The following is a 27,084-nucleotide window of genomic DNA, read 5'->3' on the forward strand; positions in this document are numbered from 1 at the left end:
CCCTGTGTGCATGTTACCATCTGGTCCCTAATGCTTTGTGTCAGTTTTAAGTTCCCCTAAGCTTTTATTGACCATTTCCTGTGTTATCTGCACACTCCCTAATTCCTCTTCTCCTCTCCCTGGGGATCTGATCCCTGACTTAGGCAAATCCTCATCCTCTTCATTTGCGAACACAGATGCAAAAGTAAATATTCTAAGTGTCAGTGTCAGCTTCTTATCCTCTTCTGCCTCCAATTTCCCTCTGTCACTCTTATCTGCACTGTATCCACTTATCTCCTGTGTATATATAATGGTATTTTCCTTTACTGTTTTCGTAAAAGCCGGGAGATTCTCCACCGTTAACTGTCTTTGCTCCTTTAATTATATACATGTGTGTTTACCTTCCCGAACTGATGCCCCCTACTTCTAACACATCCCTACTTCTAAGCAGGTGAGTTTTCTTTGTATGCCGCTTTGATTAAAGATAGGAACGTACTAAAAATCCCGTGTTTTGAAAACTCAAAACCTTGCGCTGTTTGAAGCTGAACCTGAATTCTGCATCGAGCCAACGTTCCGCTCTCTGCTTTGAATGCTGCTGTGGCTCTTAGGGTGGTGCGTGTGCAAGATGTGGAATATAACACCATCGCAGCCCTCGTGGCGATGCGCTGTATGAAATCAAGAATGGGTTTTAGGTCTGCGTGTCTTGATTCTCCTGTCTGGGAGAGGAAGATAGTATTTCCTACAAAGAGAAGAGGAAAGAGTTGTGCGGGTGAAAGCTGCTGCAGAGGGCAGCCGCTGGCAGAAGTGGGAGCTGAGCTGTGCTTTCTGTTGTGATTATTTTTTTTTTGTGTGGATGCAGGAGTATTTTGGGAGAGACTATAGCTATAGGGCATGTGCAGTTTAAGCCAGAACATGAACGGCAAAACCCCAAAATGTTTTGGAGCATCTTCCTCTTTGGAGAGCTGCGGCCCTGGTGGACGATCCCTGTTTGTGCTAACATCCATCCCAAGCCTCATGATTTGTGGTGTGATCATCGCTGATGTTATAACCTGCTATGAATCGATTTTTTAACCTGCAAATGCCACACAATAGCGTTTATTACATAACAGTTCCCATCAGGAAAATGTCTTGCTGTATGATGTACAGCAATACTAAACGTTGGCGTCGCGTAAGTGCTCAGCTTTTTGCAAGATCCAGCAGTTTGTAATTTCAAGATCAATATGATGATGTGTTTTTTGAATTTTAATGAATAAACTACACTGGTGTTTGTTGTTTACCTGCTTTCTGATTTTTTAACAAGTGGCTCTAGTGATAATTACTAAAATTCTGTAGTCGCAGAAGGAGGGGGGAGTGGGGGGGGGGGAAACCTGGATCCTTCATAACTATCCAACTGGGCAATTATCTCCATACTGTATGTGCTGCTTTTCTATAAATGTTGAAATTCAGTAATTACCACTAGAGCCAGCCGTGACATTTCGAAAGCAGATACATAACAAATAGGGATGCCATGGAGTCATTAAAATTCAGATATCAAAACAGCACTCCCTATTCTTCTTTGCATGAATCCATCTCTTTGTTTCATGAGGAATTCAGTTGCCAATTAAATACCTTTTCTTTTCTTTTGCTTCTTTTCTTTTTCTTTTTTTTTCCTTTTCTCTTTTCCTTTTACAAATGAATTCTAATCTCCATGAAAGGAGCTGAATTGACAGTCGTGACAGTTGGTGCATTAGGAGAAAACATGGCTGAGTTTAGTCCTTCCCAAGGAGCCCAGCCAGCATCTCCCCAGCTTTGGAAATGGTGAGGTTGTACTGAAAATCTAGGGGGGAAGGACTTTTTCTCAAGGATTCCCCTTGTCTGCTTTTGGCACCATTTTTTCTTCTCATCCTGTAAGGGAAAACATTTTTTAGGGTTGCTAATAACTTTGGGAAATCTTTTTTGCCTGTCCCGCCCGGTTTCATCTCCAACAGGAATAGCTCAATTATTTCCCAAATTGTTATTTGCGCTGCGGTCTCATAGCAATCTCTGGCATCTGGCAGTTTGTTTTTTGTGGGTTTGTTTTTGGTTGGTTTCTTTTTTTTTTTTTTTTTTTTTTTTTTAAACAATGTTGTCTTGTTTACGGGTTTGACTCTTGGAAGACAGGATTTGATGCCTCCCAATCAGTCCCTAATGAAATGGAGGGATTGACAGCGTGGAATTGATCCTTCCTTTGTAATCCTGTAACAGCGAGACATGTTTGTTTCTGAATCTGTCAGTGGGTTGTATGTAAACCAGGTGTGATGAGCAACCCGTGCGCTGAAAACAAGGAGAACAGCGGTTTCATAAACCTCACAAGGAGAAAAACCTGTAGGGTTTCTACGCCTCCTCTCTTCCCATATCTGAGTGCTGCTCGGATATTTTTCCGTGAACGTCTTTTAGAGACAGCAGGATGAATCTGTTCTGAGAGGGGCTGACGTACACAGAGGTAAGCCTGATCCTTAAGCATGGGTAAACACCACGAGCCTAAATAGCGATAACGAAGGGGCTTGGAGAGGCCCATGCTCCTCAAGACCCACGGATTTTGTCTTTTATGGCTTTACTTTACACTTTATCTGTATTTTGCCGGTAGCAAAGGTCTCCTCATTTCTTGGACAACACCCTGACCTCTCTATTTCAGGCAGGTTATTTATTGCATCCTTCCTCTAAAAACTAATTCTACTGAGACAGAAAGATTTAATTTCGCCTTACACTAAAGGAGGAGCTGATTAGATTGTACAGTTTTAAGAGGCCTTGAGTCCATCCTTTGGTTACCCAGTAGAGGACAGCTTCATTTACTCCTCCATCAACTCTTCCCTGGGAGCAAAGCCTTCAGTGAAGCCCACTGAAGGAGAGCTTGTCTAAGGTTTATTCTTGAGCCGTATGTGTTAAGGTGAACAGGAATTATATTCACTTCAAGGAGAGATGAGGCCCTTGTGTTGACTACATTATCATTTATACTAACAAAAAGAGCTTAAAATGTTAGCATATTCTTTTGAAAACGGAGCTTTGCATCCTATTACGAGGAAGGAAACACAACCCGCGGCGCATTATATTTCCAAGTGCCTGTCAAGAGACGCTTACGGCTGTCGCCTGCTCACTGAGCATCCAACTATAGGAATAAATTGGGAAGCGCTACCTGTGCACTGATCCCCTAACCAAGAGACAGGAGACACCTTTCAATTAAAATCCAGCCAAACACAAATCTTGGATCTGCGTCGGTCAGAAACTCAGGGAAATGGGGGTTTGAGAACTGTAAAAGTTTGCTCGTGTGGATGGCGCGAGTAGAAACACGTCTTCAGCTTGGTGGTGGAGGGTGGGGGAATTTGCAGCACTGCAGATTTTGGCAGGGTGATTTCTAGCCTGGCTGGAATAGGGAGGAAAACCAAACTTAATTTAGCCTCTTTGATTTGGGAAAAGCATGAAAACATCAAGATTGCATTCTGCTGGTATCAGATGGTTGGTTTAGGTGCAAAGGAGTAAGCTGAAAGTTTTCAGTTCCGGGTGGATGAAAGTTTGAGATATATATATATATATATAGCATGTGGCTCTCTTGCAGGTATGTCTGGCGCTAAACTGGCCATGGGGATGGTGCCTCCCATTCGCTAAAGCTGCTCATCCACCCCCTGAGGAAAAGGCAGTAACTTGTGCTGACATCAGTGCAAGCAGAGTCTTTGTTTTAAGGAAAAATGAGAGAAAACCCTAAATCCCAAATGGAAAAGCTCAAAAAGCCCTTCCCCAAGCAGGGCTTTCAGAGATAAGCTGCTGCTTGGCAATTTGCTAACTTGAACTTTTAACACCACTGGTAGTCTTTCTAGAACCAAAATCCACCTTGAGGGGAGGAAACAAGATTGTTAAGCGAGCTGCGTGCAGGAGGTACAGGGTTGCTTCATCGGGCTGCTGAGCCTGATGCTGTGAGTCTTTTACAATTGCATCCTCTGGTTTGGAAGGAAATCGCTCGTGTACCCTTCCCGCTCTTTGCCATCTCTGCCGAGTTGCACAAGGAGATGTGTGCAGCTCCCGTACCAACTCAAGCTCATTTTTTGAGTGAGAGTGGATGTTTTCATTTGGGCAGGGGCTCAGCACAGCATCCTCGAAGAGCAGCTTTCCCGCACTGGAAAACCAGAGACAGTTTTTAAAAGGCAACATTTTTATTTCTGTAGAGGTCCCGCAGCTAAATGCGTGTATACGACTGTCTGCTGATGAGCACGTCTGTAAGTTGAGATCTTCAGTTGCTGTAAAGTGTTGCAGATTTGCTTTAGCCAACAGCAAACACAACAAACAGGGTTTGTGTACTGGGCGAAGCAGTGGGCATGGCCACATCCTTCCAGAGCTCCGTCATGCACGAGCTGCAGGAGATGAGGCAAGAAATGACATCAGGCAGGCTTTGCTAACAGCCTGGGTGCATCTTTATTGGCATTTGTGTTACCTCAGTGCACGCCTGTACACGCTGACGCGTGCTGCGTCTGTCTCCGCGCGCAGGAGCAGGTGAAATGAAGATGTCTTGCCGTCCTTTCTCATCAACAGGGGTGCACCCAGGAGCCCTCTGATAGGCAGAGCACTGTTCTCTTCCCTGTCCACCTTGATTAATTTGGTGCCTCATTTCTGGAGTCTGTGAATTTGATTTGGTTTTGCTCATCCCCTTGATGCAGAATTTTCTCCCCCTCCTTTTAACCACCATTCTGCTACAAAGCTCTACCCTATCTAGGCTGGCCTGACACAGTGAGACTGGCAGGAGATGATGTGCTAAGTCCCTGGGCGTTACAGAGCACAAAATCCAGCCGTGAATCCTCTTTACAAGACTCCAGAAACCGCTGCTAACACCAGTGCTCCGGCCAGAGAACCGGCAAAATCACTGCTGCTTTCAGACACTTCAAACCCCGCGATATCAGGAGGGCTTTGGGCATGCACAAAGTACTTTCAGCTTTAACACAGAGGAGGGAATAAAAGCTCAGCCACACTGAAGTCCGTTGGAAAGGTTTCTTATGTGTGCAGTAAGATAATATATGGTAATGAGGACAGCACCAAGTTGCTGTAAGTTACAAGAACTTATCGCTGCTCTCTGCTGTTGCGGCACATTCCCGGGATTCGGTCTCGCCAAAGTAGCATGAATAGATTTATTTTGTATTGTTAGACTGTCAAGCCACTGCAGAGCAACAACTTCCAAATGATAACTTCTCCAGCGTGCAGAAGTTGTGAATTACATGCTTTTAGTCCCCGACAATCAACTGGGCTGGGTTGACAGCTGCTCTGCAGAACCTTCCTCCCACTCCCTCTCTGTGCTCTCCACGTATGGTCAGCGGCTCGGCATTAGCTCCCTCCTACCAGACCCGGTGAGGCTGTTATTAAGAATTAGATCAATTTATTTCTAGCGGCAGAACATGCCAGATCAACCGAGCATGTAATCAAGAAGAGGGAAGCGCTTTCTTACTGATCCCTAATGTGATGTTAGTTGGGTTGGTCTGAAGGAGCTGGGTTTGAAGGAGGGGAGGTGGCCCAGGCAAGGAGATGTGTCGTGGTGGGACATCTCCTTTTCTTTCTTGATGGATTGACGTCTCTTTTCTAGGGCTTTGGCCCCTGTGGCTGTCCCTGGCAATGGAGATGTGAGTTTAGAGCTGTTGGGGGTGACTTCAGCATGGCAACCATCTAGCTCTGTCCACCACAACGAGGCCACGTGGAGCTGGGGGATGTATGGCAGCAGGTGGGGTTTAACGGTGTCACTCTCTGTAGCTGTAGGTGACACCATGAAAATGTACCCATCAAAGGGTACTCTGCAGCGGGCTGGGTAGCTCAGACTTTACACAAGCTGTGTGGGCACAGATAACTCTTGTAAGAGCAGGACCTCCTCTTGGATGTGGAATAAAAGGGAGGGATGGAGAATTGGAGCCACAGAGATGAAACATGTAAGGAGGCTGAGGGGAGAGCCCAGGCTTTGGTATAATTGTTCTCAAGCTTTCATTTAGTCCTGAAAAGGTAAAAATAATGGCTGGTCCTTGGTGTTCACGATTGAATTGCCTTTTTTCCTTTTTTTTTGGCTTTTTTGAGTATCTACAGAAGTTTATTTCTTCTTGTGGTGGGTGTTGCACATGTAGGTCTGGTCCGTGTGCCTTTTTCTGGATGAATACAATTATTGGGTAGGAGTATAACTTCACAGAAACTGGTATTGCAGTGCCGCCTGCCTCGTGGTACAGAGGTGCAGGCACTGGCTTGGGAACACAGAGCACCGTGCAGTAGCGTTCAGGCTGGAAAGTTTTGCTATTGTTTTTTTCATATTCCAGTAGAGCTTGAGACTGTATCAGGAAACTTCTTTGAAAAGGAAATAAACCTGTAAATTATAGCATAGTCTTTGCAGAAAGGCAAAAGGAATACAAGGTTTTTAAATGTATTATTTGCTGACCTTGACAGTTTACTTGTAATGTTATTTAAACATTTGGTTTTGCAGGGCGGTGTTCTTATTTATTTATTTAATAAGCTGCCAGCTTACAAATTGCAAAACTTTTGCAGTTCCTCTTATCTTCTGCAGAACCACTGAGATGGCAAAATATATTCTCTGTCTCAACAATTCAGTCTATATTTGCATGAGGAAATTGGAAAGCAAGTTGTTTTTCTTCGTTTGCATGACAATACCCACAGCGCAATACAATTCACCGTTTAATTTGTGATAGTTAGTGTGCGAGAAGAATGGGCCCAGCAGTTTGGCTCCGTTTTGTTGCTGATGTCGTCGTCGTCGTAATTAAAATTGATTTATAAGTAAAGGCAAAGGAATCTAAACTACCTGTTTATTCAGCATATTGTCGACCTGCAGAGCACAATAGTTGGGGTCACTGAGTTCAGATCTCCTACCGGGGACGCTGGAGGAGTTCTGCTGAATTAAGTTTTCAGGGTTGAGCTTCTAATTAGTCAAATATTTCCAAGTGGATGATGGCGGAAAATATCAGACTCAAAATCGGAGCAGGCAGCAGCAACAGCAGCAGCTGGACCTCCACTGGCTTTGCAGGAGCATGACCCAGGAGTCCGCTGGGACATCCTTACCAGGATGCATGCGCAGGTTTTATAGCATGAAATTTAACGTACCAGGAGTGACTTAATCCTTGACTCGTTGCATTCATTTGTCTAGAGCAATACATCTCTGCTGCTAAGAGCTCAGGGCAGTTTTGAAGCACTTGGTTGGATTGGGGAATCCCTTGAATGCAGGAAAAACATCTGAAGTAAAGCTCTGATGTGAGGCATCCCCTGCAGTTTGTTAGTATTTTCTGTCATGCTGATATTACTGAAGACGGTTTAATGTTTCAGGTGAGGTCTAAAATGGTGAGCTGTGAAGCTTGTACTCCCAGGTTTGGTTTCTTTAGTCAATGGAGAGAAACAGGCAACTTCAGCAGATGATTTGTCTCAGCTGAAAATAGGCATTTGAGGAGACTTGCCTGCTAAAAGTGCTCATTTCTCTCTTTTGACTGTAAAAGAAATCTCAGGTGACTGATTCATTCTTCAGTGCCTGACTTGAGATATCTGTCCTGCTTGCTTCAAACAACTTTGAAGCTTTTTGGTGCTTTCTGAGTATTTGAAGAGGAATTGAATTTCCTGACTTTTGCTGTACGTCACTAGATTAATCCTTGAGCTGGAAGCAATCTGTTTCAAGTGAGACAGCGTGATCATAATTATGAAGCTGTTGAGACAACAAGAAGTGTTTTGGACAACTGGTTTGGTCACGAAGGAGTTTTGAAAGGCAGATTTAGGCCGATGCCAAATAGACTTTGAAAATCCCACTATTTACTCTTCAGAATATGCAGACACAGAGATTTTATGAGTAATCCCTGTACTACTTCAACACAAAGAAATATTAACATTAGATAGTGATCATCTGACTTTGTAAAAGAATAAATAAGGCCAGAAAGATTGCTTGGAGAAAACTGTGTAGCAAATGAAAATCCATTTCGCTTACCCTCTACAAGCACAGGCCAAGGTTGGAAAAAGGCTGAAGTATTGGTCTTTTTTAAATATGGGTCACTGTGGAGGAGCTAGAGGAAATACGCATACAAATCCTTGATGACTGTAGTTATTTGAGTGGGGTTTTTAACTTGTGTTCAGGTACTAGGGGTGTCATGGATTGAAAGCTATGTTTTGGGGGGTGAAGCTTATGATGGGAAAGAGAAAAAATAGAATGGCCTAAGAATAAAACACTCTTTTGTGCTGCTTCAGGATGTGAGGCTCAGAGATGCTGTCGTAAGGCTCATAAAAATATTACTAACCTGTGATAAGAGTTCCCCTAAAAGAAGGAATTTCTCCAACAATAGTGCAGCTACTACCAGAAGGACTGCAAGACATGTATTTTATGTTTCCATTAAAAAGCCACCTGTAAGGGTGTCGGAAGTGTCGGGAAGTCGTGGCCACCTCCTCCCCTCCATCCTACAGAAGGGAACTGCCCATCAGACCCAGCTCAAAAAGGGGAGCTCCCAGTGGAGGGAAGGTAGCGAAAAAGCCAAAAGTTTTTTGCATATCTGTACGTAGCAAGCAATGTTTGCCATTTATGATATTTCAGGGGAGACCTGACTTTATAAAGCATTCATGAGCTTGGCCTCCCGCTATGCATTTTTTTTTTCCCTGGTTATTAGGAAATATTCAAATACTGCAAACAAATGTCAGTCTGTAGAATATTCATGAAGTCTCCTGTTCAAGTTGGTCCCCCAAGTCACTGCTGGCTGGAATACATCAAGCTAATGCTGATTGCGTACATTTAGGGTTGAATAAAGATATTCCACTAAATCAGTGCAGAACTGCTTTTTCTAGTTTTGAGACTCTGGGAATTGAAAAGGCTCAGACAAGTCCCAGTGCCAGAGAGCTACTAATGGATGTTGTTTTTCTATGTGCTTGACCATCTCTTGATATCAGGGGTGAAATTTATCTCTTCTAACTCTGGCCATCTGAAATTCCTCTCGCAACATTTTATCTGGGCTCCCCTCTTTAGTCAAGAACAACAATTACATCCTTGAAACATGACAAAATGCCAACATTTTGAAACACTGTGAAAACATCAGTTAAAAACCAAACCAAAAAAACCCCATCCACCCAAACAAACCACTTCAGCTTGCTTATATTACTTCATTTCAACATATGCAAACCATGCTGTAATGATTCTTGCTTAGTTTGGAAACAACATTTCATTTCAAAAGACGGCAGCCCAAGTTTCTGATATGAAATTGCCAGAAGAGGATGTGCCACCACTTTGAAAATAACTTTGTAAATGCTTTCTGTTTTGGTCAAGCTGGAAATAGTTTTGTAAATGAAGTAAGTGCCTCAGACAAAATAACGTTTCACGGTGGGGAATTATTTGGACCAAAAAAGAAAAAGGAAGAGTTTAGCGCTTGGCCTCCCCAGCTTTTTCTTCCTGCTTCTGACCTTGGATAATATACAGCAGAGATGAGAGAAAGGGACAACTTGATCCCAGGAGAGCAACCCTGGGAAGATGAGTGTTTTGGTTTGGCCGTCAGAGATGTAATAAAACCCAGGAGATGGAAGGTGAAGCTTCCAAAGAAATTCAGGCTAGAAACTAAGCAATACCTTTAATAGGGAGGCTAATTAGTACTCGCACAACATGCCAGGGGTTATGGTAGATTCTTTGTTATTGGCAAAGTTTCAGTGGAAACCAGATGTTTTGCTAACATCCCGGTATTGTAGTTCAAGCAGGCATTAACACGGGGAAGCTCTCATGTGCTGTTGAGGCCAGAGGTCAAAGTAGCTGATCACAGCAGTCCCACAAACCTCAAAAATCTGTGGATCCAGTCTCAGGTAGTTTGTGGACGCTGCTGCAGCGCCCGTTTATGAGAAGAGCTTTGCGATCCCTTTCTGTAACAGCCACTTGCTTTTTAGTAACAGTCTTTAGCATGCAAGCCGCAGGGAGAAATAATTACATTTAATAGAAACGGTGGGTTCCCAATGAAGATGTACGGTGCCTGTACACAGTGTGCTCCTAATGAACAGAAATGTCAGGCCAAAATAATAGATGAGGAGGATTATATTCTCGGAGGTGTATTGTATTATTACCCAGCCTTTTTGTTAGGTTGTCGGGAGATGCCGCGCTACAGCTAGAGGCAGGTGTTGGATGGGAAAGACCAATGAGTTGATTGAAAAGAAGGGAATCCCACAATGCTTTTAAGAGCTCCTAATTAAAGGGTTTAATCTAGGTCTGTTTGCTAAGCATCCCAAAGAGGCATCCGGAGTGGCTGGGAGGGGAAGATGCCTTTGTTTGGCCGCCACAATCCACGAGTGGCGATGGGGAGAACAAGCTCTCCTGGGGCTGATGTGAGACCGTCAGGTGGTGGGAAGGCAGGGCAGGTCTCTGGTGCCATACAGCCCACCTCCCCTTTTTATTGCCCTGGTGTCCCTCGGCTGTGGGAGCTCTCTGGAGCCTGCAGTGGGACTGCGAGCAGCTCTGTGCTTTCTGCAAGGCAGCTCTTCGCAGTCCCTGTGTTTCCTCCTGCTGCCCCCAGATACTGAAGTGCTTCACGTACTCTTCAGCTTATGACCCCGTCTTGCTGAATTTTCATGAGATGCTTTGCGAGCTGCTGTTCTTCAGCCAGTGCACCTTCTCAGAATAAAATGCAAGAGACCTTAAACCTTGCTCCTAATTTTTCATTCCCTGTTAAAATTGCTGCATAAGGATATTTGAAGAAGTCATTGCCCCCTGTGGATGTATTTTTTTTTTTTCCTCTTAATAAAAGCTGGGCATGAAAGTCACTAGCTGAAAACAACTGTGTCTCGTGCTGCTGGTGTCTCACAACAGTATATTTTAAGATCATAGCTCATAACCACAGGGAGAGGTCTCTGTGGAGGGAGTGAGAAGTAACTTTCTGTTTATAGCCATTTACCTTCGACTGTAATGTATTTAAGAAGGAAAATTGCCACTTACACTTGCAAAGCAAATTGGCTTGTGCTCAGTAATAGCTTTCTAGCGTCTGTCTAGGAAAGGTCATCCTGGAGACTTCTGCACTCTGCAGAACTTGGTCTTGATGGCAAAGAGGGAAATCATGTGGCCGCAAGCTGTAGTTTCTTCCATATATGAAGACCTCAGCACCACCACACCCAGGTTTGGCGGGTTTCTCCATCATGGTTGCATCCTGGTTGGGATGCAGATTTGTCCTTGGTGTCTCCTTATTAGAGCAGGAGCCCCCCAACACAAAAACCCCCAGCTTGTGTCAGAGACCCAGTGGTCAGCGTTTTTCCCTTCCCTTCCCTCCATCATCTCCCACTTTGCAGATGCATCAGCCTGGCTGTCCTGCAAAAAGGGCCCATGTTCCATTTTAATGTTATTAGCCATCGCCTTGGCAACAAATATAGTTGTTGTGTTTGCAATAGCACCGTTTCACAGGTCCCTGAGGAGTCTTTACCCTTGAGTGCATTTAGTTGATAGTGAAACCAAAGCGAACGTAAAACAAGCAGGTTGGAAAAGAGGCAGTGGCCTTTTTCACTCCAGTCGGGCTTCAGAGTGCAAATTATCAGGTTGGATAATGTAGCCGACTGTCATCCTGTGTGTAAATCTCACCCACTTATCTGTCCTCCAAACTCTAAAACAAGCAGCGTTACCAGCTAGTAAAAGCCACTATTGTGGCAAAGCTGGCAAAGCAATTATCCTAATAACTTAATCAAATAGCAGCAACAGTAATAATACAACTATGTGTGTGTTTGTAAGTATTGTCACCTTTATCAAGGCATCAATTTGGGGGAGCAGCAGGAGGCAGGAGAAGAGGTTTTTGCTTTCAGTGCATGAAGAAAAGCCATCTCCGATAATTGGGGTTTGGACCGTGGGCATCCGGCCTCCAAATGCAATCCCGAAATCGCTGCTGGCTGCCGGGGCACCTGGTGCAGGGATGTTGAACACCTTGGAAAAGAGACTGAAACACCCCCGAGAGCTGTAAGGCAAGGACAGGAAGGTGATGAGGGTGCTCAAAAACAGACTCTGGCAGATAAAGTCTTGAGAACAGGGACCAAGTCATGACGGAAGTGGGAAGAGCTCAGATTTAACAGGAGGGCTTGTATTACCATATTAATTGGACAGGAGAAACTTGCTTCCAATGGTCCAGCAATTCATCTCTGCCTTGGGAGAGAGCAGTCTGCTTGTATTTCTCCCTTGTCTTAATGCTGCTTTGCATCTTCCCAGTCCCTTGCTGATTTCCTCTTGTCCCGTGCCATCTACTTCAACCTGGTGAAGCAAAACCTGGCGTTACCTTTTATTTCCATAGTTTCCCTTGCAGTGATGCCCTGATTTTGTCTGCCTGTCTCAGCCCAAACACCAGCCAAAGTGCATTTCCCAAAGCGTGCACTGGCAAACCGTGGGATGGCACCTTCCTTTAGGTGTTTTCTTCCATCAGTGACAGTGCAACAAAAAGATCTCCCTGGTCCTTTGGAGCCCATTGCATCGTTAAACTTGAGCACGACCAGGCCTGTGCAGCCAGAGGCTGGGAAGGAGACCTTCCTGGATGATCCCTGCAAAGCACTGAGGAAATGCCCTTGTCATCAGCGGGAGGAATGAGTGTCACACCAAAGGTTTGCTAATGGACCCTGCTAAAAATATGCCTGGGGCTCATTATAGTAGAAGTAAAACTTGAAGGTCAAAGTGGCACGGAGGGATGTTTTAGGGCTTAAGGAAGAAAAGAAGAAATAAAATGTATCGGAATTGTTTTTCGTCTGTTTTGAGATTCTGGGCACGGCAGGCTCAGAGGGCAGGCTTCTCATAGGAGGCATGTTTCTGATACTCCACCGCAGCTGAATCTTAATCGAGATGATGTTTGTTCCCCCTGGCACATCTTCCCTATCCTAATGAAATTTCTCCATTTATTTCAGTTAAACTTTCTTTTTTGCTGCCCTGTGGCCTATGCTGTGCTTTTGTTGTGAGAAGAACGCTGCCATCTCTCTTCTAATGGGGCGCAGGAATAAGAAAGTTGTGCTGAGATGGGGCATATTTTATTTTCTTCAGCTGCAGAGAGAGGGGTCGCTTTCCATCACCCAGTCTCTTTTTATGTCTTGCTTTGTTGTTGTTGATGTTGTGGGGTTTTTTCTTATTTCTTTTTTTCCCTTAATGGTGAGTGTCATCATCCCTTGTCAGGTTTGGTTGAGATTCACCAAGATATTCCAAAGTACTTACGAGACACTGATTGATGGACCAGCAAGGCTGTCAAAACAGCTTTAAGAAAATGAGGCTAAACTTAATGATAATAATTAGTGAAATCGATAAGAAGGAAAGAGGCTCTAAGGCTTTCCAGCTGCGAGACCTAGTAGGGATCATAAAGGCAGTCTGGCACCTGGAGTAAAGACTTAGAAAATGAGCTGAGAGGTCTTCTGCTGAAAACTTTGAGGCAGACAAAGTTTGACATTGTTTTCATCATATGCCAAATACTTTGGGGGGGAAAAAAGGCAGAATATTCCCCTAGAAAAATGCTTTGATTGATGTACCTTGAGAGGTGTCATTCAAATGTACCATACCTCCATTTTCCTCTGTATACGGGTCTTCGGTGCTGGCTTCTCTCTTCTGTAACGCACAGGCTGTCAGTGCTGTTAGGGAGGTAACGCAGAGGCTGAGGGAGCCCCAAATCACCCAGGGATGTGCGGAGTGACGTGTGACTCTGACAGGTACGTTCCTGAGGATGGTTAAAAGGAAAGGTGGTTTTATGTCAGATTTTTTTTCCACCAATTGATTATCTTCTGATCAAGGGATGAAGGAATATGAGATAGCCAAAGGCAATACAGGTTGTTACATCCCCTGCAAGCTGATGTATCTGTGGTTTGTAAAGACCTGGGGAGCCTGCAGCAGATCTGAGCCACGCTTATTCCAGCAAATTTCTTTCTTGGCCAGCTGAGTGTCTCCTGCTCCGTGTGGATGGATAGCAAAAGTCTGCACCTGTCTCATAGATCTGCAAGGTTAAAAGGAACCCAGTAAATGGTACGTGGCCCGAGGGGTGTGAAGTAAGGACCGTTGTAAGCAAAGACAGAGGTGAACTGGCAGTGATAATTAAACGTATGCAGGAGTAAGGATGGACTGGGTGGGGATGGGGTAGCAACATGCCAAAACCAGGAGAGCCCAAAACCAGGTTTGAGGCCCCGATGCACAGGCAGGGGTCTGCGCAGGCTATTTTGGCATCGCTTCTCCCCTGCAGCACTGATTAATTATTTTGGTTTCTGTGAGCGCTGGACGCGAATACTAAATTCTTGGCAAAGTTTTGTGGGAGGAGCTGCTTCTGCTGTCACGGTGCTGCACGACTCTCACTGGTGGTGGGCACAGGGAAGTAGGTAATGAGTGTGATGGAGTGCCTTTAGGTTTGACACCCGTGTTTATAAATATGTATCTACATGCAGAGGAATTGTCTCAAGCTGGTCAAAACACAATTATTTCATTTTCCTCCTCATTCAGGATTGTTGTTGTTTAGGAATAAATTGCTGCTGCTGATTTACAGGGGCAGGAATGACGGCATGAAATGGGCTCAGTGAAGTGATTCTGAATTTCCACTACAATTACTCTTCTCTTCAACCATATGATTCCCTTTTTCTCGCATGCACCAGCCAGGTCCTGGTTTTGTTTTGCTCACTGCTGTGCGCTGCTGCCCTGGGAGGTTTGCCTGCCCTTACAGCACAGCAAGCCCTGGGGCTGAGCATGCAGAAACTAACTTGAAGTGCTAAATCGTGCTTTATTAAAGGAAGCAGGCAGAGAAGGCACGTCCCAAAATCCCACTGCACTGCACCAAGGGATGTTGATGCTCTCTGGTTTCAGTGGTGCAGTCAAGACCCTGGATTTGTGTATACCTGTGTTATATATACCTGCTAACTACTGGGTGAATTCAGTCTCTTCTTGGTACCTCAATTTGTCCACCAAAGGATAAGGTCTTCTGGCTCCAGACTGGACTCCTCAACATGATTACACGCTCCTCTTGGTAATCCTCTGAGGAGGCTTTTCAAGTTCAGACAGACGGGTGAGACTTTGTGTGTCAGTATTAAAGCTCTTCATGGCCTGAAGGGCAACTTAGTTATTAAAAAAGGGGCTGTAGGCTTGGTAGAAGTTCATCTCCTGGTGTCTCTTGTGATCTTTTCTGGCTCATTCAGCTTCCCCAGGGTCACATCTGTAAATGGGCTAAAAATCTCATGTTCAGATTGGCAGGTGGGAGATACTGTCATGGGTACGTACAGTACTGGAAGGGGCAGTTTAAGTGAGCAGAGAAATAATTTGGAGGAATTCAGCTTTCTCTGCTAGTTCTTGGCTTAGTTTGGTGTTGGAGGAGAAGCGTAAAGTGTGACCTTCAGGCTGCGTGTGTCCCTTTGCATCAGCTCCCACCTCCCCCAAGTCTTTCTTTCTCCTTTACCAGTGTCTGCAGGAGCTCTGTAGCCCAAAGCCACCCTCCTGACCCTTCCAGGACACTGAGATGTTTGGATTACATTACTAATTCAGGGCTATTTTCTCCATCTTGCGTTGTTTTATGAAAGGTATGTGCTGGGGACTCCAAAGTTATTAACAAAAACCTGAGCTCTGGTAACATAGTGCTAATACAAAATCACGCCAGCTACGCTGAGCTCTAAATAGTATAATAAATGTGAACATCTTGGGTAATGTGATTTATTATTGGCAGCATGAATAGGAAAATCATAAAACAATATAATGATTCTGCAAGAAAAATGAGGGTTTTTTATTATTATTCATACTTCGAAGCTTGTTTACAAGACAGGAATGAGGTCAGACTCTTAAACAGAGCCACTGATGCCAGATCCTCAACTTTGTGCATATCAGGAGATATAATCCGCTTTCCCCCAAGTTCATTTGCGTGGGGAATTAGGCTCCCCAGTTTCATTATCGCTAATAGACATTGCCTGTTTCCAAGCGGCGCAGTGTATTGGAGTGCCGAATTGATAACTGATGCTGCACAGCTCGACGAGCAAGACGTTTCTCCACGCCTGGTAAAAGGGAGCGATGGTGTTTGGAAGTGGGATTTGTTGGTTTAGCTCGGTAGGGCGGAAGCCTGGGCTTAAGAGATGGGGTTTGGTGGGGCCGGGGTGGGGAGAGCCAGAGGTAAGAAACGAGGGATATCCGAAATGCCGTAGCACTTGGAATTATTTTGCTGAGAGGGAAACCGAGGCACAAAGGGTTGATGCAGCCGGGCTGTCGGCAGGACCTCGGGCTCCATCCAGGAGTGGTCCATCAGGATGCACAGCCTGGCATGGGTGTTAGTAGGGCAGAGCTGTTGACACTGGCACCCCCGACACCCCCTTTTTCTTTCCCCACCAGTTACCCCAGCCAGTTTTCTAAGATCCTCCTGTTTTCCCAGGGATAAATGAACCCATTTTCTTCCCTCTCTAGTGCACGTTGCATCCTGCAACTTCCCCAAAAAGGCTTCATCTATCTTTTTATTTTGCATTCCACTTCTTGCCCAACACAGCAACATTTAGTGGAGACAGGGCTAAGCAACACTTATTTTCCTCTTTATTTTGCATCAGCCTAGCTGCACTCAAGACCAATTGGATTTTCCATTACTGTGGCAGGTTACGATCCTTTGGTTACTTTTCCTGTAATTTTCATGTTTGCCTTTTAATATTTCTTATGAGATTGAAAGCTTCGGATAAGAGGTGGTAAGCTTTTGCTCAGCATGTTACAGAGGAACTACTTGAATTTGAATGAGGTGCGAGGAGGGTTGAGAGATACCGGGGCTGGCGTCTGCTCTAAGGCTGTACAGATGAAGGGAGGTGATGGAGCTGAGCGCGGGGAGGCTCAGCACACGAAGCAGCATCTAAGAAAAAGCATTTCTTAAGGCCCAGCAGTGCTAAATCTCTGCACCTTTATAATGACAGCTCCTGCTACCATCAACATCTCCCATGTTTTTCGGTAAAGTAATTCTTTTAGGTGCTTCATATATAGACAGATTTTTATATAGAGAGATTTTTTTTTATTTATATAAAAATATATATCTATATCTATTGTCAGCTGGTATTACAAAGAGCATAAAGCACATCTCTGGCTTCTGCGTGTTCAGCTCGGTTAGGATCACATAGCAGGTATGAGAACAGAAATGAGCCCAAACCCACCATTTTCCCTTCATGGGGAGGACTTCTAGGGCACCGGTGCAGATCCATTGCTGTTTGAATGGCTGTGGGATACTGCTGGTATCTATGGGATTTCAGGGAATTCCTTTGGTAGAGAATATGTGTAGCTGAGCATTTATGGCACCTTATTTTCCTCCACATGGGGAAAAAAAAAAAAAAAAAAAAAAAGAGAGCACTCTGGGCTTTTTTCTTGAATAACTTTTGCTGGAGACTGACAGCTTCCCTGCCTGCACCCCTCTGGAAAACAGGGGCTTGTGGAACTCCTTTTTATCAGAAAGTTAGATAATGCCAATTATCTTACTTAAATGTCATTAAATGCTGCCGATGACACTCAGCTAAACCCACCTCCTGTGGCGTTTCACAGGTGGTGGCAGAGAGCAGCATTTCACTTGCCTGGAGAGACCAAGCCACAGAGAGGTACGGTGCTGGTCTGTAGGAAATCTCTGCCGTGGGACCCAGATGCTGCATTTAGATGTAGTTGCTTTCATTAGCTCCCTACTTTATAGCACTCATCAGTCTTTTTTCCCCTGCCAGGAAGTCTCAAATGTGCTGAGGAATATTCAGGCCTCTTTTGGCAAGCGTCAGAGATAAGTGGATAATAAAACACACCTTGAAAATATTCTCCATCCTATTATTAGCCACTTTCTTATTATACTTGCAAAGAAAAAAAACCGCCACTTATAAAGCAGGACACTTTTTCTATATTGTTAGTCCATCGTGTCCAGACGCTTGCAAAGAAAGTATTTCAATAATATTCACACTATTGTTTGTTGATTGGCTCCATTAATCAGTTGTTCATAGCCTCAGCTACGTATTTCCATGAGCGTGTGCCGTTTAAATCCCCCTCCCTCCCCACAGCCGCCTTTTATGCTCCCATGAAACTTTGAAAACGCCTAAACCACCGCTTCAGCAGGAATGAGAGGAGACAGATCTGCAAAGATACCTGCTCTCCTTTTAGAGAGAACAAAAGCTCCCTGGAATAGCAGCTGTTATTTACTCATCTCTCATCAGCAGATTTGACCTAATTTTGGTCTCCCCTAGCCTTTGTTTCAAACACCTGGTTGCGGCATCGCCGGCGGATCCAACTCCTTTATAGTGGCTGGTTTTATTTGATGGGGGAGGCGGGGGGAGACAGGCAGCTCGTGAAAGCAGAGCTGCTGCGATTGCCGTGCGGCTGCTTGTTGGGCTGAAGGAGCGTTGCAGAACAGACCCCACCATTTAGCTTTTTGGGAGCTCTGCAAGAGGCTTTCTTTAGCATGTTGGCATGCACGCTTTGCATGTTATAACAGGCAGGTGGCATACATATTTGCCAGTCAGAGAGGGACCTGCGGGGGGGTTGATCGATAGTCGGCTGAACAGGAGCCAGCAGTGTGCCCAGGTGGACAAGAAGGCCAATGGTATCCTGGCTTGTATCAGCACTAGCGTGGCCAGCAGGGACAGGGAAGGGATCTTATCCCTGTGCTCGGCACTGGTGAGGCCGCCCCTCGATGAGTGGGTTCAGTTTTGAGCAAAACCTCACTCCAAAAAGGCCATTGAATGACTCGAGCGTGTCCAGAGAAGGGCAACGGAGCTGGTGCAGGGTCTGGAGCACAGGTCTGATGGGGAGCGGCTGAGGGAACTGGGGGGGTTTAGTGTGGAGAAGAGGAGGCTGAGGGGAGACCTCATGGCCCTCTCCAACTCCCTGAAAGGAGGGTGCAGAGATGGGGGATGAGTCTCTTGAGCCAAGGAAGCAGCGCCAGGCCAAGAGGGAATGGCCTCAAGCTGCGCCAGGGCAGGGTCAGACTGGCTCTTAGGAAGGATTTCTTTGCAGAAGGGGTTGTTGGGCGTTGGAATGGGCTGCCCAGGGCAGGGGGGGAGTCCCCATCCCTGGAGGGGTTGAAGAGTCGGGTTGACCCAGTGCTGAGGGATCTGGTGGAGTTGGGAACGGTCAGTGTGAGGTTCATGGTTGGACTGGAGGAGCTTCAAGGTCTTTTCCAACCGAGATGATTCTGTAATATGATCAGCTGGTTACTGGTGACAACATCACCTTTTGATATGTCTCATCAAGCTCAGTCTGTCTTAGGTGATGGCACCTTGCTGACCATCAGCTCCTAAAAAATATCCCCAGAGCACTGTCTCTAGCAAGGCTGGCTAACATAAGAGCTCCATGCCCGCTGCTCCAGCATCAGCTTTTTATCAGCTCACTTGGTAGGAGCTATTACTTCACCTCGGAAGCTGACCGGCTCTCTCCGGCACTGCCCGGATGAATGCAGCCATGGGTTTGTTATGGATTTCCATTTAAAATAGCCTACAGCCCTCCCGTGCTGGTGAGGAGGCAGCCACTAAGGTAGATGCACTGATGAGAAATACAGGGCCCCAAAATTCATTTTTCAAAGATGGCAAGCAAAGCCGGTGATTTATCTGCTGTCACTCCGGTCCCAGCAAACCTTCCCTACCAGGTGAGTGACGTAGGAAGGGTAACTCACCAAACACAAAATACAGTGAAGCCCTGTCAAGCTTCCTCACCTAGAGCTGACTTTTATTTCGAGCCCTGAAAACAACTAACAGCACTGACTTGAAAAAAAATAGAAAGAACCTTCCACCCACACAGTTTCTCGGGTCTGTTAACCAACTTTCCTACCTGTTTGCCTCGTGCGTTGCCCGTGAGTTTTCGTGCTGGTGGCTCCCTCTGTCATCTCTGATTTATTGCCTTCAGAATGGGACCTTCATCCCCAGGGCTCAGCAGCTCTGAGCTGGCTTTAGAGAGACCTTCAGTGTCATTGGGAAGGACCCACTATCTGGCACAGTGTTGCAGTTTTTGGAAGTATTGGGCCCCGTTGGACTCACCTTCTCCAAGGCAGCCTTCTCCAGAGGTGGCTGGTCGCAAACATTTGTGGCAGACATTTCAGCTGTTTCAGTAGAGTTGCGTGCCGTGGAAGCCACCTCTCCCTTCATCTGTTTGGGAACCGTGTGATATTGTAGTTGGCGCCACCAGGCAATAACTGAGCTTCACCTCTCATTTACGTGGGTCAGCGAGCAGCCCTGCGTGCCCTTGACCACGATGTGGGATCAACCTCAAAAGCAGCAAAGCTGGACTAAGATCCGCAGTCTGCGCAGAGAGAAGGCGCTTTCCTCTCAAATCAGAGGTTTTTTGGGGGTTACAAAGCCAGGCAAGCATCACGCCGTTTGGGAGGCTTAAAAAAGGAGGTTTACAGAAAGGGAGTGCAACAGAAGCAAAACAATGTCTTGTTATGATGCAGATATAGATTGGAGAGGGACTAAAAGGTCCACAGCATGTGCATGCACTTAAGTCTTGTGGCGCAGAGAAATCTGACCTTCTTGGAGGCTTAATTGTGCTTCAACCTTGTTAGATCTGCAGAGGTTGTGCTAATGGCATGCAGAGCGCGGGGTACGGCCTTCCCTCCCCATAGTCCCTCCAGCAGCACTAAAGCTTTTTGCAAGCCGTCCTTGGGCATGATGCGTAAGGAAGGTGAGCCACATCTGGGTGGAGGTTAGCACATTTAATGCACAGCATTTCTGTCCAGCGCTGGTGAGAAGGGAAGGATTAAGGTGTGACTGCACTCTTGTCTAGTTGTAACACTGAATTATGAAGGGATACAGGGTGTTTGGAGGTCATGGCCAATGTACGGGACTTTTAATATTAAAGGGTCTTTTCCAGTTGGTCCCCTGTGCTGGAATTAAGCTCTGACACCCAGTGCCTGGGTGCTTCAGGTTGGGGTCTCCTGTCGGCTTCATTTTCTTAGAGCAATGCAGATAGACCAACTGAGTATCTAGCTGGAAAATAAATGAATAGCTAGCACACACCCAAATAAAACGAGGGGTCTTTGCTCCAACACCGTTACTGTTTTCCAATAAAGCTGCAAACAAACTGTGCTGCCTCCCGGGTCGCTCTTCGTGTACGAAGATCACTCTTTCTTCAGGCAGATTGGATGGGAGCTGCAGGAGCCGGGGCTGCAGCCCTCACTGGGTCACCCCTGGTCAACAGCTTAGCTGGGAAATCAATCAGAAAACTCAAGGTGCTGTCAAACAGGGCTGGTAATTCTCTTATGTCTGTGTTACCTAGCAAATAGCGGGAGTTTTTATACATACGTGGTTGGGTTTTTTCAACCAAAAATGAGTTGTGTATGGTGGATGTTTGTGTATGGTTTGAAGGAACCCCTTCCAGAAGATTGAAGGTGGTGGCCATGGGCTCTGGTCAAACTTAAAATTATTTTAACTGCATCGCTTTTCCCTAAATCCCTTTTCTTTTTTTGGTGGTTTCAGATGGCTGAGTCGTTCTTGACCTCCTGCCTTGAATTCTCATGGTTTGTTACTGCTCATCGTTAAAGAGCTGCTGTGCTCTACACCAGAATCAATGCAGTTCAGGCCTAGGTAAATGAATCCTGTAGATAGTCAATTATAAGCACTTTGGGACCCTTCTGAGTGTAAAGAAGTTATATAAATGCAGGCAGTTAGCTTGTCATTTAGATAGTGAGATGAATAGGCTATTTAGAAGTACCCAATAGGTATGGATAGTCGTTGCTATTGAAAACCTTCCACCTGATGCTTGGTTTAATTATCAAAATTATTTCAGAAGCAAGTTCCCAAAGACCTCCTTCCTTCCTCCTTAATGGCAACACAACCTGGAATTGGGTTGTGCCGTTACAGCTGAATGCCAGAAATCTTGCTATTCAGTATCATTACATCTGCTGAGAAGGCGACCTGGTGGTACCTATGGGAGGAGCAGCCACGTGTACACCGCATTTGCCCAGATTTAATGGAAATTACAGTTATGAGACCTGATTCTCTCCGCTTTCCCCTTTTCTTGTTGCGTTGGGTACAAAGCCTGCACTACAGTTCGGGTTTCCAAAGCTGATTTTTTTGTCTTTATTACCCCACTCAGTCAAATGTCTTGAACAACCTGCAATTTCTCATTACCTGTAACATAATGAAGTGTGTGAGTTACTTGCTCGTTTATTAATGCTCAGATCACTTCTATTAATGCTTTTAATGTGCCAGCGATGGAGCTAGGACTTTGGGAGAGGGGATTGTTTTTAGATAAAAGGAAGGCGATATTTTACTCTGAAATGAAACACAAACCACTGCGAGACTCGTGATAAATCATGTGCTCAACATCACTGCAGCTGTGATTGAAATTAATGGGAGTTGCAAGGCGAAATTCCCCGTCATCTCTTGCAAATCTCAACTGGAGTTTGTGTTCTCAACCGCCAGCTTCGTGCATTGCTGCGTTGAGTCCATGCTCCTGCGCTCGTTCTTCATGTAAAAAGGGCCCTCCAGCAGGCTGTAAACTTTACTATGTGATGGAACAATCCGGAGCTAAAATGTAAGCTTTTTGTCATCACCAAACGCAGCCACTTCGGGAGCTCGGCAGGGACGATCAACTGCAAAAGGGAAGGAAAGAAAAAGCAGCGAGGTCTTCAGTCACAAAATATGCAGAGCAGCAGAGTCGGTTTGGAGCGAGGCAATAACCTCGGAGTTGCTCTCCTGACTCTAATAACCCAAATGTTCAAGGCACTGGGTTGTATCTCATCAGACACGGAGCTCCTCCAGCAGCACAGCGTGCTCACCACTGTGCTGATGCACTGGAGTCAGTAAAGGTCCTTAATGAAGCATTATTTCATACAGCACTGCTTGCAGAGTCTCCTGGTTGTAAATGAGACAACACGGCATCTATCTAGTTGGAGGACCTTTTTTTTCCCCTTCCTTTTTCTTCTTCTTTTTTCTTTCAGGACGGTACCTTCTTTGCAGGTAACAAATTGATCACAGGTGGCAAATTGCCAGATCGTGCCATGCCCATGGCTGCTGTAAAAAATTTAAGACGTCAAGTTGCAGAAAACTACCTGTAATGAAACATCCTCACTGTTACCTGCGAGGAATGAGATGCAGGAAGAAGCTTTTTCTCTCTTGTATGCATGTGCACTCCCTTTTTTTGAATTATTCCACAGCATCATTGGGGTTTTTAAGACCGCTTTGATTGTACCTTTCAGAACACGGCTTCTGCTCAGATTTCTTAAAATTTGAAGCAGGCATTGGGTCTCTTAGCCAAAGAAACGCCAGCCCTCAAAAGCCATGGAGGTGTGTGAAGCAACATTATATTTCCTCATGGGCTTCTGAAGCCCTTCTAAGGCCAAGCAAAAAGGACTACAAATACAGCAAGAAGAAGTCAGTGGGGAGAGACGTAGGGTCTCAGCCACACATCTTCTCTGCTCAGTTTCTGTAATCAAAAGCAGTTTGGAGGGGAACTAGTTTTCTCTTTTCTGAGATTTCTTTTCACATCTCTCTCTTCTGTAAGTATACTCCGTCTGTACGTGGTTGAGTAAACTGCAGCATATGGGATTAGGATTTTTTCCCCCATAGTTGAGTTGATAGCAGATCTTTTTTTTTTTTTTTTTTCCCCTCTCCCACAGAAAATAAGTTGGGTTTTTTTTAGCATGGGCTTTTTCAGCAGGAACTGTCTGTTTTCGATCAACCATTTGAGCATATCAAAGAAAGAACATATTGCTAATTTTGACCAAAATTTGATGGTTTGTATTTAAACCAAGCATTCCTTGCTCTTGAGACCTACCAGCTTGCAGCAAAACACTTGCAGAAAAAAATGTCGATGTAGTGAAATCCTCAGCGCCTTCATTGCTTTTTGCTGAGCTTTCTCGTGGAAGCACATTTCCCAACTAGCTGTAAACGTTCATTCCTCTTCCCCGTTCATGAATTATCCAGCGCTATTCCAGTGCCTCGTGGCAGAGCTCACTCAGTGAATAGGCACTGTCATGAAACACTCCAGAACTGTAATTAATAGCTCAACCTGCAGAAGGAGCTTAAATTTAGAGCTGCAAACTCTTGTGCACTCCTCTGATGCTCTGCCCGAAGCCCAGACTTCATCTCCTCCACCATCTCTTCTGGGTGACCTGTGCAGTGCAGATTTGCTTTTCTTCCTGGGCAGGATACAGATAAACATTTATACCAACTCACAGCCTGAAAATAGCAAGGGTTTCTATTCAAATTCAAGGAATACAAGGAGTTTGCGAGAGGAGCAGCCAGGGAATAGGATTGAAGTGCTTCCAGGGCCGAAGTTTAGGAGCATCAGGGAATACGGTAGAGCCTTTTGCCGTGGTCTTTTGGGAAAATAAACTGTTTTTCCTAAAAGCTGGGAAGGGGACACACTGGGAAGTGCCCGTAGGCTTCCCAGTTACCTTCACCTTGCAAAATGCCCCTCCCAGACCCCCATTAGAGGATGAGACCAGTTTGTCAAGCACACGGGGCTGCACCTTTGGAGGTCAGGGCGCCGCTCTCCCCCCCCTCGCCCCGCTGTGCCTTGGCGTGGGAGAACGTGCACTTAATTCAACCAGAGCTGTCCTTGCCAGAGCAGCATCAGCACGTCAGTGTGACAGCACCGGCGCTGGTAACGCATCGTCTGCTGCAGTTTCCCACTGTTTGCAGCTATCCCAAGAGCAGGCGGGATGGAGAAAAGCCTAGGAGAGGGGGTGGAGGTGTTGAGGAGGGACAGGCAGAGGACGATTTCAGCATTTCTCTGAGCTGGCAGTGTCCCGTCCCACGCAACACAGAGGCAGGGCATCCCTCTCCTTCCTCTCCTTCCCTCTCACAGAAGATTCTCCTGTCTCTCTTAAGCCATGGTTCTTGTAATACCCCGTCCATGGTGTCTCAGCAACACTGTACCTCCATCTGGCTTTGTCTTTTGCAGCGTGATGGCTTGGCTGATAGCAGCAAGGAGATAAAACTGCACATGGCTTTTTCTTGGGGGGTGGCACCTGGAGACCAAAGACCTAAACATATACTAAATCCCATCTCTGGGAAACTTGCTGTAGCACACCTGGTTTGCTGTCCCCTCCTCATCCTTTGCACTGGCCCCGTCCCCGTTATCTGCTCATCATAAATTGCACCGAAAACATACGGGTGGGGAAATAATCCTTTCACCAGGCCAGCTGAGAAAAACAGCTATAATTAAAAACAATGATGCATTGGGTTTCTAGCATTTGTCTTTATTCCCTGTCAGGCTGCCGAAGACCAGGCCAATTAATCTGTTACAGGTGGGAGTTGGTTTTAATATTGTGTCGCAAGTCAACCGAGCTGTTCGGCTTCTTTTTCCACCATCTGACTTGGTCTTCCTGCCCTCTTGCCTTCATTAGTGTGAGACAGTAAAGAAAATTACAGTATAGCCCACTCAAGGCAGCTGTATGGGAAGGTTTTTTTAAAAAAACAGAAGTAAATAACAGTGACCTGGCAATTACTGGAGCATTGTTTATTCCAGTGCTAAATGCAGAAGCTGCAAACCTGTTAAACTGTAGGAATGGGGAAACCTATTATAAAGAAGATTAAAACCAGCTAGCCTTAGAAATAAGAGTTTGGGGTTTTTAAAGGTGATGCACACAGGATTGTTTCTTCCTTACTGATGCTTTTAACTTTCCCCTCTATAGTATCATACGTGGTTTACATGGAGGGAAAGGGATGCTTGATCTGTGGAGGGACATACCCAGACAATTAGCTTGAAATAACCTTTTCTTTCTGCAACCTCAGGTTGAAATACGCTGAACTGAATAATATTATTAAGTTTTACAAAGCAATTCATTAATGGGCAAATACAGGCTGATGGTGGCTTCTGGTGGCTGGGAGAGGTGGACCGAGGAGCAGGTATGTAGGTTGTGGCTGCCTGTTAAATTTCCTTCAACTGTGGGAGCAGGAGGTGAATCCTGGAAAATACCAAAGTGGAATTTATTCTGACTTAAGTACCTTTTTAATGCTTAAATGCATGAATTATCTTCCCGTTAATTGGAGGATTTGAAATATCAGTGAGCATATGCACAGCTTTACCTTGGTTTTCCCTGGGAAAGGGTAGAGGCAGAAAGGCCCTTGCAGGGAGATGGGGGGATGCAGGGATGGAGGCGGCGCAGGTCAGCTGGAAACAGCGAGGGCTGCGGCGCAGTGCCCGGGCCGGGAGGTGCAGACACCGCGATGGGCGGCAGTGCTCATGCTCTCGGCCTCCCCAGCGTCTCTCCGCCGGCCCTGGCTGGCCTCCGAGGCTGGGGAGATGCCTTGGAAAAGTCACCCTTTCCTCCGGGGGCTGCTGATATGGGGAGGTGGGTGAGTAAGGGACCTTGCTGTCTTCTGTAAGCTCTGCGGCTTGAAACTACAGCTTCAGCAGCGTAACTGCAAGAAAAACTCATCTGCAGATTGAAGGGGACTCATTTCCAAGAAGGGAAACCAGGATTTGTCTGACCCTTACATTACCTTCGTGTAGCAACCCTTTTATTCAAGCTCCTGCTAAGGCTTTATTGCTTTGTCTGCTAGGAGGAAAGGAAGACCTCGGTTCCTCCCTTTCCATCCTCCTCACAAAACCCTGCTCCTCCTCCTTGCTGAAAGGAGATGGTTCCTGTGGCCAGAGCAGATGATTTTCCTCTGTTCCCTTTGCTGTGGATGTGTAGCACTACTGGCTTCCCCTGATCTGGGGACGCCCCAGGAGCATTTCCCCATCCACTCCACTTTCATTACTTGATGTTTCTGCTCAGCAGCTGCAGTGAAAATCAGTTATTAGCAGCACCGTAATCCTTAGTAGCTCACTTGGTTTTACTGGAGTCAGGGCCAGATTTTAATCTTGGTTTTAGTGGTGTAACTCCTCAGTTGGCTTCAGCGGAGTTGATCCAGGCTTTATAATAGTGTGAGCGGGATAAGAGTCCTCTGCTGTCCCTTCCTCCACCCGTGCGCCCAAGCCCTTGGAGAGCCTGAGTCAATATATACTCCCACCCTCGTAAATCTATATATGAACTTGACTGGTATTCCTCTAGGGTAATGCAAATCAATATGGCTTTCCCCGCCCCCACCTGTTCCTTTTAACAGGACTCTCAGGAAAATACGAATCTAAGTATTAACTCGAGTTGCCAACCCAGAGGGTATCATATAATCAGGGAGAACGGTCCTGGCGTGCCCTGTTAACCGGGAACGCGCCCCAAAGATCAGGGGAAGCTGAGGTTGGAGGCGGGGAATCAGCTGGCGGTGGTGGTAAGGCTCTGCCGG

General features: G+C 45.8%; 1 protein-coding gene across 4 annotated transcripts in view; it reads left to right on the forward strand.

Moving 5' to 3' along the window:
• Positions 1-27,084, forward strand: part of KIRREL3 (kirre like nephrin family adhesion molecule 3) — a 356,368-nt gene that overhangs the window by 95,503 nt on the left and 233,781 nt on the right. Inside the window, exon 1 of one of the 4 annotated variants that reach the window (XM_074851071.1) lies at positions 399-430. The exons of the other annotated variants lie outside the window; for them this stretch is intronic. The gene's annotated coding sequence lies outside the window, so the exon portion shown is untranslated. Of the gene's footprint in view, positions 1-398; positions 431-27,084 lie in introns of those variants that run through there. 4 annotated transcript variants of the gene reach the window in all.

Source organism: Strix uralensis, chromosome 26 (assembly GCF_047716275.1).
Source record: "Strix uralensis isolate ZFMK-TIS-50842 chromosome 26, bStrUra1, whole genome shotgun sequence".
NCBI classification, from domain to species: domain Eukaryota; kingdom Metazoa; phylum Chordata; class Aves; order Strigiformes; family Strigidae; genus Strix; species Strix uralensis.